This window comes from Cibotium barometz, chromosome 59, assembly GCF_041138505.1.
Source record: "Cibotium barometz isolate CiBa-2024 chromosome 59, ASM4113850v1, whole genome shotgun sequence".
Classification (NCBI taxonomy): Eukaryota; Viridiplantae; Streptophyta; class Polypodiopsida; order Cyatheales; family Cibotiaceae; genus Cibotium; species Cibotium barometz.
The window spans coordinates 6,097,209-6,120,910 of NC_141104.1; positions in this window are offsets into that span (position 1 = coordinate 6,097,209).

The window sequence follows — 23,702 nt, forward strand, 5'->3', positions numbered from 1 at the left end:
GGTCCCTCATCCACCGTATCGGAAGCTCACCATTTAAATTGAATCGAGGAGGCTGGTCAAGACCTCGGCCGACCTTGCTACGCGAGACGTCTTCCGTTGACTCTTCGTCAGCTGTTGCAACTTTATCAATTAGGTCTCCACGACCTTAATCACAAGACGGTCAAAATGCTTCCCCAGCATTCTTGACATAAAACAGTCATTTAAAAATAGGTCATAAATACAGTTTCTATAACGAACTCTCGTCTTTCTACATTGTTCCACATCAATCCACATTACTTAATCCACATCCATTTCATATGTATTCCCATTCTCATCACATCATTTTTCATCTCAACGTATCTTTCCTGATTTATCCTCATCAGATCTCATCCACTCGTCGCATCTACCCATATTCACATCTCATCACATCACATTCATTCACATTTTATCCATTCATACACATCTATCCCGATTCACATCCCATCACATAACATTCATTCACCCCACATATCATCCATTCATATCTATCCCAATTTACATCATATGTTTCCACATGCACATCCACATCCACATTCATTCTTCCACATACACATCCACATCCACATCCATTCTTCCACATACACATCCACATCCATTCTTCCACATCCATTCTTCCACATACACATCCACATCCATACATCCACATACACATACACATCCACATCCATACATCCACATCCATTCTTCCACATACACATCCACATCCATTCTTCCACATACACATCCATATCCATACATCCACATCCATTCTTTCACATATACATCCACATCCATACATCCACATACACATCCACATCCATTCTTCCACATACACATCCATTCTTTCACATACACATCCACATCCATTCTTCCACATACACATCCATTCTTTCACATACACATCCACATCCATTCTTCCACATACACATCCACATCCATTCTTCCACATACACATCCACATCCATTCTTCCACATACACATCCACATCCATTCTTCCACATACACATTCACTTCCACATTCATGTACTTCCCATACCCTTTCACATATCCTCTCATCTCATCATTCACATCCACATCCATTTCATTACATCACATCTTATCACATCCTATTTTCATCTTATCACATTCATTCACATCATATCGCATCCCATACACATCTTATCACATCCATTCACATCCTATCCCATCCCATACACATCTTATCACATCCATTCACATGCTATTCTCATTTAATAGCTTTTTCTAGTTTGATACCGATAATGGAACTTTGTCTAAATTTCTACCAATTGTTTGGCCTAATCAAAGGTTCTTTTTCTCGACAACTATTTCCATATTCCTTCTCAATTCCTCAATTGAATTATATTCAATATTCCTCTTTTGAATAAAAGAATTCATGGGATTTGTAGAAATCAATTCTACCCATATTTTCACTTTTGGTAAATAATCATAAATTGAATTGTACTAAAATTTTCTCTTCTTCCCATTTAATTTCTTGGATCTCAAATACCATGGGAATTCCTCTTTTTGCATTTGATTATTTACATTTCAATGTCATGGAAATTCCTCTTTTTTCATCAATTATTTCTCATAAAATAAATTCATCTAAAATAAAATATCCATTATTTCAATATGCTAGGAATTTCTCTTTTCCCATCTAACTGATGGAATTCCAAATATCATAGGAATTCCTCTTTTAAAATTTAAATATTTCTCATAGATAAATAAATTTATCTAAAATTCATCTTTGAATTTAAATGAGTTATCCAATAATTCCAATATGCTAGAAATTTCTCTTTTCCCATCTAAATGATGGAATTCCAAATGTCATAGGAATTCCTCTTTTAACATTTAAATATTTCTCATAGATAAATAAATTTATCTAAAATTCATCTTTGAATTTAAATGAATTATCCAATAATTCCAACATGCTAGGAATTTCTCTTTTTCCATCTAAATGATGGAACTCCAAATGTCATAGGAATTCCTCTTTTAATGTTTAAATATTTCTCATAGATAAAATATATTTATCTAAAATTCATCTTTGAATTTAAATGAATTATCCAATAATTCCAATATGCTAGGAGTTTCTCTTTTCCCATCTAAATGATAGAATTCCAAATGTCATAAGAATTCCTCTTTTAACATTTAAATATTTCTCATAGATAAAATAAATTTATCTAAAATTCATCTTTGGATTTAATTAAAATACTCATTAATTCCAATATGATAGGAATTTCTCTTTTTCCATCTAAATGATGGAATTCCAAATGTCATAGGAATTCCTCTTTTAACATTTAAATGAATTACTTAGAAATTTCTCTTTTGTTAATTACTATTTATGCATAAACATAAAAATCAAATTTTTCATGATTATAATGAGAATCATTCAATTAATCTAGGATGATTAATCCTAAAATATGGTAGGAAATCCTCTTTTCATATTATGAATGAAAATGATTTATATGTTAATTTTTTAGAAATTTTACCATAGCTCCGCTACTATTACTGATAAATCTCAATAATTTTGAAAGCATAAAGTTTAGTAATATCCTATGATAGAATAATCATTAATTGGATCACTATCCAATTATGGAATTGATTCCTAATTTTTTCATAAAATTAAATAGCATAAAAGCATTAAAAAGTCACTTAATTGGCCTCCATTTGACAAGCATAGAAATTACTTTTAGATTAGAGAAATGCTTTATGATTGAGAAGCTTCATTTGAATATAGAATAGATCATAGGAATGAGCACTCTTTGGGGGAGAGAGAGAAAGACATGCTTTAAAAAAAAACATTTAATTTAAGAATAAATAAAAATTTATGTATTTTATCACCACTTCAATTGTATAAAAAAGCCATTCAATTGAATGCTTCTCAAGCTTGAGAGGGGTTTAGAAGAGAGAAACATTTGGAGATTAAAGAAAAAAGACCATAAACCACATTTTACCTCCTAGATTGCTTGATTCTTTGATCAAAGTAGAGGTCCCCAACCAATCAATTGGTTTGGTATGTTGATGAAGACTCCAGGGAAGATTGAAGAGAGAGAGAAGCTCCAATCTCTTCAATTTGTAGAGGATTTTTAGAGGATAGTAGAAAATATAATTATTTCAGCATAATACTGGCATAGTATAGTTCTCATATTTTTTTGCAAAGGGCTAAGGATCTATTTATAGGTGAGGGAGGCCTCTAACCAAGTCCAACTAGTTTCTAGAATTTGCCAGCTTCAATTTGGCTGAATTTGGACAAGATTTGGACCTAGTTTGGCTCCCTCTTTTGATTTGGTTTGATCCAGGAGAGAGGAGAGATAAAAATATCACAATATTTTTGAGTTTAAAACTCCACCACACATGTGAAATAGGAGCCTCCTTGGAAGAGCCGCCTTCTCCTTTTATCAAGGTGTCAAAATTGAATCATTATACCCAAAATATCTCATTTTTTTAGTAATACTTATAGTTTTTTACTAATAAACCTTGTCCTTAGTCAACTCTTCATCTTATGTGAGCATTTACTCATTTTTGGGATTTTTCTTTTCTAAATTGGATTTATCTCCTCCCCACACTTGGATTGATCCTATTGGCCCACATAGGAATCTTAATTGGACCATAATCCAAAAATTTCTGAAAATCTAGACCCTTAGGCTAAGGTCCAGGGGAACCCATTTTAGACACTAGGAGGATTTTTATATCCAAAAATATCTCAATTTTGGACTACCTCTCTCTAGATATTTTCTCTTTCTAGGTCAAAACAGGGTAAAACAGAATCTTTCTTTTATTTTAGAGAGGAGAATAATTATAAGATCAGAAGGGGCGGTTCTTACACCTGTACACCTTAAAAGCTAGAGGGAAGAATCTTACAAGAATGGCCCTAGGACCATTCTTGGATGCCACATGGCCATCCCAAAAATGACCTTGAGGTTTGGGCCCATGCAAGAATGGGCCTAGGGCAACTCTTCCTCATGTTATGCATGGAAAAGAATGGCCCTACAACCATTCTTGGATGCCCCATGGCCATCCCAAAAATGGCCTTGAGGCCTGGGGTCATGCAAGAATGGCACTAAGACCATTCTTTCTCATGTTGTGCATGGAAAAGAATGGCCCTAGCGCCATTCTTGGATGCCCCATGGCCATTCCCAAAAATGACCTTGAGGCCATTCTTGGATGCCCCATGGCCATTCCCAAAATAACCTTGAGGCCGTGGGGTCATGCAAGAATGGCCATAGGGCCATTCTTCCTCATGTTGTGCATGAAAAAGAATGGCCCTACGACCATTCTTGGATGCCCCATGGCCATCCCAAAAATGGCCTTGAGGCCTTGGGGTCATGCAAGAATGGCCCTAGGACCATTCTTCCTCATGTTGTGCATGGAAAAGAATGGCCCTAGGGCCATTCTTGGATGCCCTCATGGCCATCCAAAAAATGACCTTGAGGCCTTGGGGTCATGCCATTCTTCCCCATGTTGTGCATGGAAAAACATGGCCCTAGGACCATTCTTGCATTCCCCTATCCCAAAAATGACCTTGAGGACTTTGGGTCATGCAAGAATGGGCCTAGGGCCATTCTTCCTCATGTTGTGCATGGAAAAGAATGGCCCTATGACCATTCCTGGATTCCCCCATGGCCATCACAAAAATGACCTTGAGGCCTTGGGGTCATGCAAGAATGGCCCAAGGACTATTCTTCCTCATGTTGTACATGGAAAAGAATGGCCCTATGACCATTCTTGGATGCCCCTACCCATTTCAAAAATGACCTTGAGGCCTTGGAGAAATGCAAGAATGGCCCTAGGGCCATTCTTCCTCATGTTGTGCATGGAGAAGAATGGCCTTACAACCATTCTTGGATGCCCCATGGCCATCCCAAAAATGACCTTGAGGTTTGGGCCCATGCAAGAATAGGCCTAGGGCCATTCTTCCTCATGTTGTGCATGGAAAAGAATGGCCCTAGGACCATTCTTGGATGCCCCATGGCCATCCCAAAAATGGCCTTGAGAGGCCTTGGAATCATGCAAGAATGGCCCTAGGACCATTCTTCCTCATGTTGTGCATGGAAAAGAATGGCCCTAAATGACCATTCTTGGAGCACCCATGGCCCTTTAGGGTCAGGCCAGAATGGGTCTTACACTTGTTGTGCATGAAAAAAATGGCCTTACGGCCATTCTTCCACCTGTTGTGCATGGAAAAGAATGGTCCTAGGACCACTCTTGGATGCACCCATGGCCCCTTGGGTTCATGCAAGAATGGTCCTAGGACCACTCTTCTTCCACCTGTTGTGCATGGAAAAGAATGGTCCTAGGACCACTCTTGGATGCACCCATGGCCCCTTGGGGTCATGCAAGAATGGCCCTAGGGCCATTCTTCTACCTGTTGTGCTTGTAAGGAGGCCATTATTGGATGCTCCATGTCCATCCCAAAAATAAGCTTGAGGCCTTGGGGTCATGCAATAATAGCATTTGGGGTCATTCTTCCAGTTATTGTGCATGAAACGAATGGCCCTAGGGCCATTCTTGGATGCCCCATGGCCATCCCAAAAATGACCTTGAGGCCTTGGGGTCATGTGAGAATGGCCCTATGGCCATTCTTCCTCATGTTGTGCATGGAAAAGAATGGACCTTGGACCATTCTTTGATGCCCCATGGCCATACCAAAAATGACCTTGAGGCCTTGGGATCATGCAAGAATGGCCCTAGAACCATTCTTCCTCATTTTTTGCATGGAAAGGAATGGTCCTAGGGCTATTCTTGGATGCTTCATGGCCATTTCAAAATAACCTTAAGGCCTTGGGGTCATGCAACAATGGCCCTAGGGCCATTCTTCCTCATGTTGTGCATGGAAAAGAATGGCCCTAGGACCATTCTTCGATGCCACATGGCCATCCCAAAAATGACCTTGAGGCCTTGGGGTCATGCAAGAATGGCCCTAGGACCATTCATCCTCATGTTGTGCATGTAAAAGAATGGCCCTAGGGCCATTCTTGGATGTCCCATGGCCATTCCAAAGTAACCTTAAGGACTTGGGGTCGTGCAAGAATGGCCCTAGGGTCATTCGCCCTCATGTTGGTGGGCATAGAAAATAATGGCCCTAGGACCATTCTTGGATGTCCCATGGCCATCCCGAATATGACCTTGAGGTTTGGACCCATGAAAGAACGGGCCTAGGGCCATTCTTCCTCATGTTGTGCATAGAGAAGAATGGCCCTACGACCATTCTTGGATGCCAAATGGCCATCCCAAAAATGAAATTGAGGCCTTGGGGTCATGCAAGAATGGCCATAGGACCATTCTTCCTCATGTTGTGCACAGAAAAGAATGGCCCTAGGGCCATTCTTGGATGCCCCATGGCCATCCCAAAAATTACCTTTAGGCTATGGGGTCATGCAAGAATGGCCATAGGGCCATTCTTCCTCACCCTAGGGCCATTCCTTGATTCTCCCATGGCCATTCCTTGATTCTCCCATGGCCATCCCAAAAATGACCTTGAGGCCTTAAGGCCATGCAATGCCCTAGGACCATTCTTGCTCATCTTGTGCTAGGACCATTCTTGGATTTCCCCATGGCCATCCCAAAAATGACCTTGAGGCCTTGGGGTGAGCAAGAATGGACCTAGGGCCTTTCTTCCTCATGTTGTGCATGGAACAGAATGGCCCTAGGACCACTCTTGGATGCCCCATGGCCATCCCAAAAATGACCTTGAGGTTTGGGTCATGCAAGAATGGCCCTAGGGCCATTATTCCTCATGTTGTGCATGGAAAAGAATGGCCCTAGGACCATTTTTGAATGCCCCATGGCCATCCCAAAAATGACCTTGAGGCTTGGGGTCATGCAAGAATGTGCCTAGTGCCATTTTCCTCCCTGTTGTGCATGGAAAGGAATGGCCCTAGGACCATTCTTGGATGCCCCACGGCCATCCCAAAAATGAACTTAAGGCCTTGGGGTCATGTAGAAATGGCCCTAGGGCCATTCTTCCTCATTTTGTGCATGAAAACGAATGGCCCTATGACCATTCTTGGATGCCCCATGTCCATCTCGACGAAAATGACCTTGAGGCTTGGGGTTATGCAAGAATGGGCCTAGGGCCATTCTTCCTCATGTTGTGCATGGCAAAGAATGGCCCTAGGACCATTCTTGGATACCCCATGGCCATCCCAAAAATGACTTTGAGGCCTTCAGGTCATGCAAGAATGGCTCCAGGACCATTCTTCCTCATTTTGTGCATGGAAAAGAATGGTTCTAGGGCTATTCTTGGATGCCCCATGGCCATTCCTAAATAACCTTAAGGCCTTGGGGTCATGCAAGAACGGCCCTAGGGACATTCTTCCTCATGTTGTGTATGGAAAAGAGCTCTAGGACCATTCTTGGATACACCATGGCCATCCCAAAAATGACCTTGAGGCCTTCGGGTCATGCAAGAATGGCCCTAGGACCATTCTTCCTCATTTTGTGCATGGAAGAAAATGGTCCTAGGGCTATTCTTGAATGCCCCATGGCCATTCCTAAATAACCTAAAGGCCTTGGGGTCATGTAAGAATGGCCCTAGGGCCATTCTTGCTCATGTTGTGCATGGAAAAGAATGGCCCTAGGACCATTCTTGGATGCCCCATGGCCATCCCAAAAACCTTGAGGCCTTGGGGTCATGCAAGAATGGCCCTAGGACCATTATTCCTCATGTTGTGCATGGAAAAGAATGGACCTAGGGCCATTCTTGGATGTCCCATAGCCATTCCAAAGTAACCGTAAGACCTTGGGGTCGTGCAAGAATTGCCCTAGGGCCATTCTTCCTCATGTTGAACATGGAAAAGAATGGCCCTAGGACCATTCTTGGATGACCCATGGCCATCCCAAAAATTACCTTGAGGTTTGGACCCATGCAAGAATGGGCCTAGGGCCTCTCTTCCTCATGTTATGAATGGAAAAGAATGGCCCTACGACCATTCTTGGATGCCCCATGGCCATCCCAACAATGGCCTTGAGGACTTGGGGTCATGCAAGAATGGCACTAAGACCATTTTTCCTCATGTTATGCGTGGAAAAAAATGGCCCTAGGGCCATTCTTGGATGCCCCATGCCCATTCCCAAAATGACCTTGAGGCCGTGGAAACAAATGGCCCTAGGGACATTCTTGGATGCCCCATGCCCATTCTTGGATGCCCCATGCCCATTCCCAAAATGACCTTGAGGCCGTGGGGTCATGCAAGAATGGCCATAGGGCCATTCTTCCTCATGTTGTGCATGGAAAAGAATGGCCCTACAACCATTCTTAGATGCCCCATGGCCATCCCAAAAATGGCCTTGAGGCCTTGGGGTCATGCAAGAATGGCCCTAGGACCATTCTTCCTCATGTTGTGCATGGAAAAGAATGGCCCTAGGGCCATTCTTGGATGCCCCCATGGCCATCAAAAAATGACCTTGAGGCCTTGGGGTCATGCCATTCTTCCTCATGTTGTGCATGGAAAAACATGGCCTTAGGACAATTCTTGCATTCCCCCATGGCCATCTTAAAAATGACGTTGAGGCCTTGAGGTCATGCAAGAATGGGCCTAGGGCCATTCTTCCTCATGTTGTGCATGGAAAAGAATGGCCCTAGGACCATTCCTGGATGCTACCATGGCCATTCCAAAAATGACCTTGAGGCCTTGGGGTCATGCAAGAATGGCCCTAGGACTATTCTTCCTCATGTTGTGTATGGAAAAGAATGGCCCTATGACCATTCTTGGATGCCCCATGCCCATTTCAAAAATGACCTTGAGGCCTTGGGGAAATGCAAGAACGGCCCTAGGGCCATTCTTCCTCACGTTGTGCATGGAAAAGAATAGCCTTAAGACCATTCTTGGATGCCCCATGGCCATCCCAAAAATGACCTTGAGGTTTGAGCCCATGTAAGAATAGGCCTAGGGCCATTCTTCCTCATGTTGTGCATGGAAAAGAATGGCCCTAGGACCATTCTTGGATGCCCCATGGCCATCCCAAAAATGGCATTGAGGCCTTGGAATCATGCAAGAATGGCCCTAGGACCATTCTTTCTCAGATTGTGCATGGAAAAGAATGGCCCTATGACCATTCTTGGATGCACCCATGGCCCTTTAGGGTTAGGCCAGAATGGTCCTTACACCTGTTTTGTGCATGGAAAAGAATGGTCCTAGGACCACTCTTGGATGCACCCATGGCCCCTTGGGGTCATGCAAGAATGGCCCTAGGGCCATTCTTCCACCTGTTGTGCATGGAAGGAGGCCATTATTGGATGCTCCATGTCCATCCCAAGAAGAACCTTGAGGCCTTTGGGTCATGCAATAATAGCATTTGGGGTCATTCTTCCAGTTGTTGTGCATGAAACGAATGGCCCTAGGGCCATTCTTGGATGCCCCATGGCTATCCCAAAAATGACCTTGAGGCCTTGGAGTCATACAAGAATGGCCCTATGGCCATTCTTCCTCATGTTGTGCATGGAAAAGAACGGCCCTTGGACTATTCTTGGATGCCCTATGGCCATCATAAAAATGACCTTGAGGCCTTGGGGTCATGCAAGAATGGCCCTAGGACCAATCTTCCTCATGTTGTGCATGGAAAAGAATGTCCCTACTACTAGGACCATTCTTGGATGCCCCATGGCCATCCCAAAAATGACCTTGAGGTTTGGGATCATGCACAAGAAAGGCCTTGGGCCAGTATTCCTTATGTTGTGCATGGAAAATAATGGCCCTAGGACCATTCTTAGATGCCCCGTACCCATCCCAAAAATGACCTTGAGGCTTGGGGTTATGCAAGAATGGGCCTAGTGCCATTTTTCCCCCTGTTGTACATGGAAACGAATGGCCCTAGGACCATTCTTGGATGCCCCATGGCCATCCCAAAAATGACCTTGAGGCCTTGGGGTCATGTAGAAATTCTAGGGGCCATTCTTCTTCATGTTGTACATGAAAACGAATGGCCCTATGACCATTCTTAGATGCCCCATGTCCATCCCAAAAATGACCTTGAGGCTTGGGGTCATGCAAGAATGGGCCTAAGGCCATTCTTCCTCATGTTGGTTATGCAACACAATTGCCCTAGGACCATTCTTGGATACCCCATGGCCATCCCAAAAATCACCTTGAGGCCTTGGGGTCATGCAAGAATGGCCCTAGGACCATTCTTTCTCATTTTGTGCATGGAAAGGAATGGTCCTAGGATTATTCTTGGATGCTCCATGGCCATTTCAAAATAACCTTAAGGCCGTGGGAGTCATGCAAAATTGGCCCTAGGGCCATTCTTCCTCATATTGTGCATGGAAAGGAATGGCCCCAGGACCATTCTTGGATGCCCCATGGCCATCCCAAAAATGACCTTGAGGCCTTGGGGTCATGCAAGAATGGCCCTAGGACCATTCATCCTCATGTTGTGCATGGAAAAGAATGGCCCTAGGGCCATTCTTGGATGTCCCATGGCCATTCCAAAGTAACCCTAAGGCCTTGGGGTCGTGCAAGAATGGCCCTAGGGTCATTCTTCCTCATATTGGCATGGAGAAGAATGGCCCTAGGATCATTCTTGGATGCCCCATGGCCATCCCAAAAATGATCTTGAGGTTTGGACCCATGCAAGAATGGGCCTAGGGCCATTCTTCCTCACGTTGTGCATGGAAAAGAATGGCCCTACGACCATTCTTGGATGCCCCATGGCCATGCCAAAAATGACCTTGAGGCCTTGGGATCATGCAAGAATGGCCATAGGACCATTCTTCTTCATGTTGTGCATGGAAAAGAACGGCCCTAGGGCCATTCTTGGATGCCCCATGGTCACTTTGCCTCAGCCAGCACGAAGGATCCTTAACACAGGTTATTATTGGCCTCGACTCAGCAAAGATGTCTATGAGTGGTGCAGAAGCTGTGAAGTATGCCAGGCATATGGGCATAAGCAATTGGTTCCCGGACCCTTAAACCCTATCCCAGCATATGGTCCATGAGTGGTGCAAAAGCTGTGAAGTATGCCAGGCATATGGGCATAAGCAATTGGTTCCCGGACCCTTAAACCCTATCCTAGCATATGGTCCATTTGAAAGGTGGGGATTAGATTTTGTGGGCCCACTTCCTCGTTCCTCACATGGGAAGTATTACATATTGGTGGCCACAGATTATGCAACAAGGTGGGCAGAAGCAAAGGCCATGGTCAATAATAAAGCAGTGGCTGTGGCATCCTTTCTCAGCAGGGAATACATATGTGCCCAATTTGGGTGCCCATTAGAAATCCTTACGGAAGGGGGGAGGTCTTTCAGGAATGACTTGATTGAAGCTTTGGTGCAGAAATTAAAAATAAAGCATGCTATGTCAACTCCCTATTATCCCCAATATGTAATGGTTTAAAGTAGAAAAAACTAATGGATTGCTTTGTGGATCTTTGTCTAAGCTAGTGGATACTATGAAGAGAAAGTGGGATGTGCATTTGCCAGAGGTCCTATGGGCCTATAGGATAATTCACAAACTCTCTCTTGGTTTCACACCTTTTCAGTTAGTTTATGGAATGGAGGCTATTTTGCCAATAGAATTGGAAATCACAAGCCTTCGCACGCTTGAATTATTAAAAAGAAACACATGCCCAACGCGTAGTACAACTGGAGACCTTGGATGAGAGGCGACTTCAGGCACTTCAAAATTTGGAGGCTGCACAACAACGGTGCAAGGCAAGGCATGACACTCTCACAAAGAAGAAGAAGCCAGAACTCAAGCAAGGAAGAAGAAGAAGCCAGAACTCAAGCAAGGAAGCTTAGTCTGGCCGTGTGGAGAAACGGCTAGATAAGAAGCTTCTTCGACGTTGGGAAGGCCCCTTCAGGATAAAGCAAAAGTTCAAAAATAACACCTATCTTCTAGAGGATGCAAGTCGCCAGGAGGTTCCCGGACGTGCCAATGAGTATGGCTAAAGAAATTTTACCCTCGAGCACCATGGCCAGCAGACCCCCAAGACAAGCATGGGAGATCTGCTAGGGGGGAAAGATGTGACATGAAAAATTGATATCTTTCATTTTCAATTTTGTACATATTTTGATGGTTTCCTAATGGTAATAAGGTGGAAGCTTGTCTAAGAAGATTGCGATACCCATAATAGAATAACGGCGTGGTGATGTGGCAACTTGGCGGCTACCCTGATAACAGCATTCTATCTTCAAATATAATGGTTTTACTTGATTTAGGGTGCACACATTGTAAATGCCACACAAGTATGCTTGATAAATACTTTGGTATGGTAGATAGGCTAGTGATGTGGAAAATAAAAGTGGGCCTTCATGCTTACATGGATTTTAATTGTATTATTAATATAGTATTCACCATAAGGCTACAAGTTGGGGAGTGTGGAAGGCATGTGGAGGAGTGTGTGTAGGTGCATAATTGGGAAAGATTCTTCTAGAATGCCTACATGGAAGAGGAGAATTCTGCCATGTGTAAATGGGATCTCCACCTACATGCCACTTAGAATTGGCTATTATCTCATCACACTTTCAAAGTCAAAAAGTCTTCAATTTAATAATCAAGAGAAGACTTAGACTAAGAGGACAATTGATGGTGACATCTACCCTTATGTCACTGATGATGGTGACATCGACCCTTATGTCGCTGAAGGGTTGAAGATTTTTATGTTGTAATTTATAACAATGGAATAGAGGGTGATTCTCCACCTATAAAAGGAGCCCTCCTCTCCCTTTCAAATCAATGAATGAAGCCTCCTCAATTGAGCATTTTGTGTCATTGCCATTCTCTTATCTTCAAACCCTTATTCAAACACTCTCTTTATATGTGAATATCTCATTTAGCATTAGCTCCTCATGCTTAACCCAATTTTGGACCTCTTTGATGATTCATGATAAGTGGGATAAAGAGTTATTATCTTGGTGGGCCTGTGACTTCTCAAGGTAGCCCTTGCCTTATTGCCGCCCTCCTTTGGAGGTACCAGTGGTTTTAGCGGTAATGAGCATGTGGAAAGACTTTGGGGACCATAGGTAAAACTTTACAATTGTCCGCTGAGCAATGTTAACCCTTACCCTCTAGCTTGAATCATGAAGGAGATGAAAGGCAAGAAGCTATGTGAAAATTGAGGTTTCATGCAAAGAGAGGGAAGTGCAATTTTGTAGTCTAATATCCAAATTTCAATCGTTAATTGCTCATCACTCGAGTATTGGTTTCTAAAATTGATCATATGGCTAGGAAGCTCTTTATATGCTCTTTTCACTCATGTAACTAATTTCTTAATCCTTTACTTCATTGATGATCAGAATTTCTCCCAAAGTTGCTAACTTTTAGGCGAATTTTGGCAGTTTTATAGTCTTGTAGTAAAATGCTCATAACTTTTTACTCAGTTGTCCGTTTTCAAAAGTTTTTATATAGGCGCGAAGCTCTCTTCAAGCTTTACGTACCTATGTAATCCTCTTTTGTACAATCTATATGAATTTAAAACTACAATTCTCTATGTATCTCTATTTTTATAGACTTTTGGCCATTATTTCTTCTTAATAATGATTAATTCCTCTTAATCTCTTATCAAAAAGCAAATGCCATGTATCTTATCCTCTGGTAAGTGATTGCTATATTCTTTTACTTTAAGATGTTCCATCCAAATCTCCCAATTCGAACGGATGAACCTTACCAATATTCCCCGTATGTTTCCGTTCACATAATCCTGAGTCGGAAGATTTTCTTCCAACAAAGAATTGCGAAAGGGAGGTGAGGAGGCTGTGAGGTTTCATACAAGTGTGTTTTGATTCTAATAAGTGACCGAAGTCAAAACCCCAACTTTGTGTCACACTACTCCATGTGCTACTTAAGGTGTCACTGCTGCAACACTCCTTTTGCTCCTCCCTTTCTCTAGCATTAGGGCCCATGTAATCCTATAGATGCTTTGATGATGGGTCCATCATCAAGGATGAGCTAGGTGGTAGGGTATTGACCAACCAGATGAAAAAAAGAATTACATTCTTGAGCAACTTAATAGAGAGTTCCTAGTGCCAATCCTCTCTAGGAAATTCAACAAGTGGATGCTCAAGAGAATGAGAGATCTTATGAGCCATCAATTGTCTCAGATGCAAGATGATACAATAAAGGAAGGAAAGAGTAAGCCCCTATATCTCGACATCAATGACTAGAGGAGAAAGGCTAAGATGGAGGTCCGTGACACCCCCAAAAAGTACAAGCAACAACATAAGGTTGCTAAGAATGCCTCGAAGGTTTGAGGACTTCTCACCTTGGCATCGGGAACTCTCGTACATACTTCGTAAAATTTTGTCTCTTTTTTTTGCAATATACTTAATAATGTATGTATACATTGCTAAAGATTATTTCTTAAATGTGTGTAGTAGCAGGCGGGAAGTAGTGGGGCATGGTTATACTCAAGAAGAGTATGACTTTGTGTGGTCTCACAAAACTATGTCCTTGCTAAACAAGATGGAGCAGGAAGGGCACGGGCTCGATTGGCCCACATCCTCAACTATGTAAGTATATAGAGAGTATATATAACATTGTCAAAACCATATAACTTTTTTAATTTTCTAAATGAACATAAATTATATATAAATTCAATTATCTTTCGTACATCTTTATCTTTTTTATATTAAATTTTTTTGGATAAAACTTATGGTTCTATTAATGCAGGGACCTCCGAAGGAGCCATGCAATGATGTGGAAGGGGAAGGAGGCGTTGTGGGTGTGATGGATTCACGAGACGAGTGGCTGTTACATAGGCCTCTTTTTAATACATGTATGCTTATATTTTTTGTAAGAGCTATGCTCGTAATTTTTCTAAGAGCTCTTTTGTAAGACAAATTTTAAAATTCCTAAAGTATCAAGATTTTTAAATATGGTGTTTGGAATTTTATACTGCTTGTGAGGTTTCTTACTGTCAATGAGTTAAAAAATCTTGAAATACGCATATCTATTAACTTTTTAATTTTCTAAATTTTACGCATAAATTATGTATAAATTTAATAATCTTTTCTACATCTTTAATATTTAAAGTACATGGCTAGGTACCGTGGTGGGTAGAATGGGATAGGCTGGGGTAAAATACTCCAATATATCTCATTTTTGCCCAAAAATGGTACTAGTGTCGATATTTACGTCAGTAAAAATATTGATGCTCTATGAATATGTTGATGTTTTGGTCAGAGGTAGCATCGATATATTAGTCGATAAAGACGCCAGTGATGTGATCGATAATATTTCGATGATTATACCGATGGTTTAGTACTGATGATGTTATCGATGCTGCAGGTAGTTTTAGGCAAAACAAACTGTCTAAATTGTCAATATATATGACAATATTAGGTTCATCTCTTGTGATGACACCAAAGGGATTCATATCAAGAACATTAGCAGTTGTTATAGTGATATAAATTTTATGAGCTTCAACACAACGGAAACCATACGCATACATAGAATAAGAGCTTTAATAATATTAGCTATTAATGTTGTACATTTTATGAGAAGAAAAATGAAAGGGCACAACACGGCCAGTGTGACAACGAGTGTGGGAGGATTGTGATGAGACGAGCGGCTATCCACACGTGATGGTGGAGCTCTTGAGCATAGCTCGAGCTTGGCGGATTGGCAACTTCCCATGACATTTGTTTGGTAAACATCTTTGATGCCACTGTCGGGGGAGCGCCAATCCTCTTCTTGTCAAAGCCTTCCTTGTTCGAATCCAATGGAGTCTCCATTGCCTAGTATCAATTAAGTAACTATGGCATTCAATTTTAGGTTGTTTGATTTATTTCGTTGATTATTTTCATTATTTTTGTTTTAATTTTGTGCATAGCTTATGGTTTGGAGTGAGATTAGTAAGTGTTTAAGCTTAAAAAACTAGAGATCTAAGTGATTAGAAAGCTCAAAAGAGAGGGTTTTTGCTTAAACATAGCATGTTTTATGCTAATTTTTAGCTCTCAATCATGTTTTTTGTTACATTTGTGAACATAGGTAGGTTAGGAATGTAAGATAGAACCGTAATCAACCAAAAAATTCACAAATAATCTCTTAATTTTCACTAATCTATTGGTTAGTGTGATTAGTGAGCTTAAAGAGAGTAAAAAACCAAAAAATTGAGCCTAACTGCTTGCAATTGGACAAATTACATGATGAAATTCATAGATGAAGCTCCCTAATGACAATCAACTATCTAATTAGATCCTAATCCTACACTACTGATGACAGTGAACAATACTCATGGTGATGAGTGTGTGCTAATTAAGTTTAGACTCAAGTTCAGTTAGGTTACAAGATGGAAACTTGTACTCATAAAAAGACTTGAGATGTTGTGCTTGTATTCCAATGCTATTTAATTTCTCTAAAAAAACCCCTATTTAATTTCTCTTAAAAAAAACTATGTCCCTTTCTAATCATATGAGTCCCAATTATGAAATTCAAGTACTCCCTATTTAAGGTTTAAAAATCAAATAGTGGATATTGATGTTAAACATGTGACAAGTTGCAACCATGTAAGTAGAATGGATGTAAGTACTAGAAGCAAAAAGACCTACATGTACTCTCCAAAAATTGTTCCATGTGTAGTTAGCTTAAAAGAGTAGTAAGCTAATCAGGTTTTCAAACTACACCACACTAGATCACATATTATAAACTAAAAGAAGAAACGAAACCCCTACTTTCATTCTCCCCTGCTCCCTTCCACCCATTCCCCCCACAACCACCATAAATCCCCCTCACCCCCTAGTTTATAAGCTTAAGCCCCCCCTTCCAAACCCCCTCCCCTCCCTTACACTCACTTAATACCATAAGATAAGGCTTGTGATTTCGCCAAGCTCAAGGTTAAGCTCACAAATCTAGCCGAATGGGCTAATCAGTACACAACCCTCTTTTGGGGTGCTGCCTAATAAATAATTTTCAAGTCCTCACACCCAAGAGGGGGGGAAAAAAACTCAGGCGTCTCTAGTGGTGATTAGGCATGTCTAGGTGATTAGGAACATGGGCACACCTTTCGCCCTCACCCATGTAGCACAGCATGCACCACACAAGCTTCATCACATTGAACAGCCATCAAGTACGTCTCTGGATGGGGGGACCATGGAGGGTGCAAGCATGGTCCATGGTACGCACCATCGCCTACATCTTCTTGATCACCCTAGATTCAACCAAATAATTATACTTTATGCCTCATCGACCCTACCTACAACTTCTTCTTATGCTCCTCAACTTTGGAAGCCAAAAGTTGACTGCAGCATGCATATTGCAGTCATGATCCAAGTAGCTTCTCCTTCCATAATCGAAATCTTCTCACCTATGGATTCTCATTGCATCAACTGTCACTCTCATCCAAACAAGATCCCAGTTACATGAGTTACAACGATAGATGAAGAAAAACCCCCCAAATAAAAAGAGAGAACACCGACCACTACAAAATCAACACCTAAGGGAGCCAAGATGTCCATTAAGGTGTCTTTCTCTGCAACACTACTGGCCCAATTAGCATTTGTGTACCCATGTAGCTGTATCTCTATACCAGCCTCATAGAAAAGTCCATAATTAACTATGGACTTTATGTACCTGAGAATCCATCTAGCCGTATCCAAGTGTGGCTTTCTAGGGGCCTACATAAACTGACTCACAAGTCCAACATCATAACTCAAGTTTGGCCTATTAATGGTCATGTAGATCAAGCTACCCACTATGCGCCTATATGTAGTGGGGTCCTCCAAAACCTCACCTGTATCTGCGAAAAGCTTTGTGTTCTGCTCCAATGGCATTGAAATTAATCTCACACAGATTGATGTAAAGAAACCCTGAATTATGAATAGTGATAAGGCAAAAAAGCTAAAGACAATGTAATAGTCTGACACTATGAGCATCCATGTAAATGAGCTACAAAGGGGAGGCAAATCAAACATGAAGTGAGGAAAGAAAGTAATGCATCTCAACCAAGTAAGCATCACTGCATAAAGGTATGTCTCCAAGACAGCACCATTAAGAGGTCAAATGCATAAGTGACCAAGGACATCACCAATTGCAATACACAACATGTGTCCCTTCTCAAATGCAACATCCATAGGGATAACTCTTGATGACAATTGCTATAAAGTGTAATCATCAAAGTACGGATCATGACCAAAATCCATCACTAGCAGAGCAACATGATGCAATGAAGATGTAGGGACTAAGGCACAATCATCATGAGCCCAATTAGCCGATGTTGTGCATTTAGATGTATGGGGTCCTACACTATGTTTATGGGAGATTTGCAAGTACTACGTAACATTCATTGATGACCACATGAGGAAATTGTGGGTGTATTTCATGAAGGAGAAGAGTGAAGTGTTCACTCATTTTCATAATTTCAGAGTGATGGAGGAAAAACAGACAGGAAAGCATGTGAAGTGCCTAAGGTTAGATGGAGGGGGAGAATACTTCTCCAATGAGTTCTCTAAATTCTTGCGAAAGAATGGCATTCAGAGATAATTTACATGTAGATACACTCCGCAAAAGCAAAATGGAGTTGTTGAGTAGAAAAACAGGGACATTACAGAGATAGCACGAGCATTAATAGAACAGAGAAGAATATGTTGCATAGCTATTAGGTTGAGGCTGTGTCTATAGTAGTTTATATTATGAATAGGACTCCTACTGCAGCCATACATGATGTAACGCTAGAGGAGAAGTTTACTGGCAAGAAACCTAATTTATCTCACTTGAAAGTTTTTGGATGTATTGCATATGTGCATGTGCTAGATGAGTTGTATACTAAGTTGGATCCAAAGGTAGAAAAATGTGTGTTTATTGGGTGTTCCCTTGAGAAAAATGGATATAGATGCTATAGTCCTGCTACACGTGAATTGAGGTTAAGAAGGGATGTTGTATTTGATGAGATAAGTAGCTGGTATGCTGCTAAAAAAGATGTTGTTGGGGGCTGATGTAAGTAGAAATGTGGTTGCAACACACAGTCATTGAGTGGACCTGGAGAGTCCTCATCCAGTGGTTTTGTTGATAGACCATGGAGTGGTAGGCTGCGTCATAATACCAGTCCTGGAAATGTAGTTGGTCTATCACATAAAGGCAAAGATAAAGTGGTTGAGCCCCTTGGTATGCCTAATATTTCCGTAAGGCATTCTCTTGTTGATGGAGAGTCTAGTGGCTCGGAGATAAGCCTTGATGATGAGGAGATTGGGATTCCAGCAATGAGGACACCTGGTGTGAAGAAGGCTATGGAAGCCATGAATGTAAAGTTACAAAGATATGGAAGAGTCAAAAACCATGTGCAAAGGTTGACTTATGATGGTTATGTGGCACATCACTATGCTTATATGGTAAAAGTTGTACAAGTTGTAGAACCTACGTGTTTTGATGAGGCTATTGGAAATGTGTGTTGGGAGAAATCCATGGATGAGGAGATGGATGCATTGTATGGAAATGAGACTTGGGATTCGGTACCATTGCCTGAAGACAAGAAAGCTATTGGCTATAAGAGTGTATAAGGTGAAACATAACAGTGATGGTAGCATAAGCAAGCAAAAGGCTAGATTGGTAGCCAAAGGATATGCGGAGACACATGGGATTGATTATGATTAGACATTTACCCCGGTTGTAAAGATGGCCACTGTGAGAGTTGTGATTCCAGTGGGGCTGTAGATAAAGGCTGGTTTTTACATCAAATGGATGTAAAAAATGCGTTCTCGCATGGCGACTTGCAAGAAGAAGTGTACACGGATCAACCACTTGGTTTTGAGAATACAGGTAGCCCAGAGTATGTATGTAAGCTTCGTAAGGCTTTGTATGGGTTGAAGCAAGCTCCATGAGCATGGCATGACAAGATTGCTGAGTATCTTGTCACTATTGGTTTTCATATGGCAAATGCAGGTCACTCTTTGTATGTGCGCAAGAGTGATAAGGGTATTGTGATCATCACCATATATGTAGATGATCTTATTGTTGCAGGTGACAACTTGGATGAGATTGAGCATGTGAAAAGTCTTCTCAAAAGGAAGTGAGATGAAGGATTTGGGAGATCTGCACTACTTTTTGGGAATTGAGGCCATTCGCATACCTGAGGGTATTTGGATGTCACATAGATATTATGTATTGGACATGTTGTCCAAGTATGGGATGGTTGATTATAAGTCAAGCTTGTTGCCATTAGATCAAAATGGCAAGCTTAGTGCGGATGCACGTTATGTGTTGGATGATCCCACTATATACAAGAAGATTGTGGGGAGTGATCTATGTCACGATCAACAGGCCACAGATTTGAGTTACACTATTGGCTTAGAGAGCCAGTTTATGGAAGTTCCGCGTAAACCACATCTTAACAGGCGATGTACACTTCGGTATTTGAGGGCCACTGTTGATTATGCATGTTTTGTGTAGCAAGTGTACCACTGTAGCTATATGGGTACACAAATGCAGATTGGGCAGGTAGCATCTTAGACAGGAGATCTACCAATGGATTTATGTTTTCATTGGGGAGTGCTGCTTATGACATGGAGTAGCAAGAAGCAAACCATAGTTGCCTTTTGTCGAGTACAGAGGTAGAGTACATAGGAGGTGTAGTGGCAAAGTGTGAGGTAGCTTGGTCACGCAAGCTACTTTTGTTGATTTGGGATTGCATGTGGAGAGAAAGGTTGTCATATATTGTGACAATATTAGCAGTATACAATTGGCCAAGAATCCAGTTTTCCATGCGTGCAGACGAAACACATTGAGGTACATTACCACTTTATTAGCCAGGGAGAGAGTCTTGGCAGGCAACATCAACTTGGCCAACGTCAGCACACATGATTAGGTCACTGACATCTTCACAAAGGCCTTGGGAGTTGAGAAGCTCCATAGATTTCAAGATATGCTTGGAGTTCATGAGCTGGAGTTGAGCTTCAAGGGGAGTGTTAAGATGTCAAGCTCAACATGAGAGCTGACACTCACGAGGCCACTACATGATCGTTCGACATTTACATCACTGGCGATTTTGGTAGCTGGCACCGACATATCTTTGCTATAGATTTTACAGCTGGACTACACCGACTAGTCCACACCTACCCACTCCACTTAGTGTGTTCACATTATGGATCGCTTGTATATACTGTGTGTTAGTCACTTTATCTTCTTTGTAGACCTCTTTTGTTGTGTGAAGAAGAAGAAAAATTTTCAGCCTTTCACCTTGTGTGTTCTCTTCTAAGGTTTGTATGAGTGTGTGTGTGCTTGCAAGAGCTCAAGCTCTCTTCTCCCTTGCATCTTTCAGAGGGGAGCTATTGGATGAAACCTTAGTTCACCTCTCGTGGCCTGACATGTAGCATATATCCCACATCATGTCTTCTCCACTCTAGCGTAGAGTTCATATGACACATTGATCCAACCCTCCCATTGTCTCGGATCCACCCTTCTAGGGATGGTGGGGGGTTTGGGTGGATAGGTGACATGGGAGTGGGACCCCCCTTAACACGGCCCTTCCTACAACTTCTGCCATTTCCATCATGGTATTTGAACCGGCGTTTGCATTTGCTCTTGCCTTTACATCTTGTTGTTGGCCTTGACGTCTTTCCTTTATTGGTATTAGCTCCTTTTGGTTCTCACCCTAGCCTTGACACCCTCCTCATTGGCATGGCCTCCTGTTGTGCAGTCTATATGTTGGCATTCGCATGGAGGGGAGCTGCTGGATGATACCTTAGCTCACCCATCATGGCCTAACGTGTGGCATATATCCCACATTGTGTTTATTCTCACTCTCGCGTAGAGTTCATATGGCACATTGATGCAACCCCCCTTGGAGTGGCAACCCCTTGCAGGTGGCCCTTCCTAAGGCTTCTACCATTTCCATCAAGAGGTACAGCCGGATGTTCCACCACAGCCGGCACCACTGCGGATACCTTTTGTACCACCAGTCCTGATCGCACCAACTCAATCGGTGGCAGCCTCTAGCTCGATAGTAACCTTCCAAACTGCTTGTCTGATTTGATCTCCAAGCTGCATAGTGCTATGCAGAGTACCTTGCCCAATGCCTAAGTGGAGAAGACCCATTTGGATCCAAGAAGGCTGAAGCCCAAACCATTAGGGAAAATTTGGACTCAAACAGGACCCTTTAAAGATTTGCACACATTCTCTCTCTATAAAAATGGGCTCATGGTGAAATTTTTGTAAATTAATTCAAAAGTGAGTAGAGTTTGGACATTTGGAATCTACTCTTCGAGACTTTTCCAATTTTTCATATTCCAGAAATCCCCAAATTTGGTGGGTGATGTGGCACGTTACATGCCACAATATCACCAAAGGGGACTTCTTGAATATACAAAATTTCTCGTCATGTTATATATCATTGGAAAGGTCTCGAAGAGTAGATTCCAAATGTCTAAACTCCGCTCACTTTTAAGTTGAATTGTAAAAATTTTACCGTGAGCCCACTTTTGTAAAGAGAGAATGTGTACAAATCCTTAAAGGGCCCAATTTGAGTCCAAATTTTCCCTAATGGGCCAGTCTACAAGCTAAAGTAGGAAGGCTAAGCTAGGAGAACTTGGATCTCTTGCAGTCGAAGCTGCCCAGAATGAACTGGCAGATGTAAAAGGCAAGTTGGTTGAAGTCGCCACAAAGCATACAAAGCTCTTGAATTTGGAAAAGGATAATGCTTGCAAACAAGCACAAACTTGGGCAAGCTTTCTGGTGGAGCCCGACTCTGAAGACCTACATTTACCCTCCTCCACCTCAGTCCAAATCTGGCAAGGAGACATTGGGGCTGAGCTCTCTAACTTTGCAAGATGATATGCCTGACATGGGATCCAGCAAAGGTGTTCGAAAACTTTGATTCCAACAAAGGTAAATTTGTGGGTTCGAGTCTGTGGATTTGGAATCCGATTCACCGAGTGTGCTAAGTGTTGGGACCAGTCGAATTTGTGTTGGCGACTACACCCTTATCGTCGCGCTCTACGGGAAGCACCGACAAAGGTTCTCTGATTGAGGAGCTTTCTTTGCGAGAGTACAGCTATAGGGCAACTATACTGTCCTATCAGACAATTATTTTTCAGGCCGAAAATGCGTTACGGGCACATTAGGACCTTTGTTTTTCAGAAAGCAGGCAATTTCGAGCACTGCGGGTAAGTCATCGATTCTATGTAGAACTCTATTTTAAGAACTGCAAGAAGACAGATTGGTTGTGCAGACATTGTGTGTGCTGCAAGGAGGTCAACAGTTGCCATTGGGTGTATGTATGCAGGTTGTGTGACATTTGAGTGTAGTAAAGTATCGCTGCAAATACAGCAGTTTGTGCAGGACAAACCAGAGTGCTATTTCTGGTAAATTTGTGTGTCTGGCAAGATGTCAAATGATGGCATAAACCAGATTGTTGCTGAGAAGCTTGACAAGAACAACTTCCATGCTTGGAGGTTCAGGTTGACAAATTTCCTGATGGGAAAGGGTTACCGGGACTACATAGAAGGTGAGCATGAAGAGGCACCGGAGATACCGGAGATCAATCTGACTGCTGCAGATGTGAAAGAGTTTAAGGATTGGAACCAAGGAGCCAGAAAAGTTATGTATTGGCTCTCTATCAGTATATATGACACCATGATTGGGCACATATAGGATGCCAAGTGCCCCAAGGAGGCGTGGGACACCTTGGTAAAACTCTATGAAACGAATACCAAGGCACGAAAGATACAGTTGAAGAATGAACATACTTTGGAGAAAAAGAGTATGTCTGTGAATGACTATGCATTGAAGATCAAGGGTATTGTGGAATCCCTTGCATCTATTGGTGTTTTAGTAGATGATGAT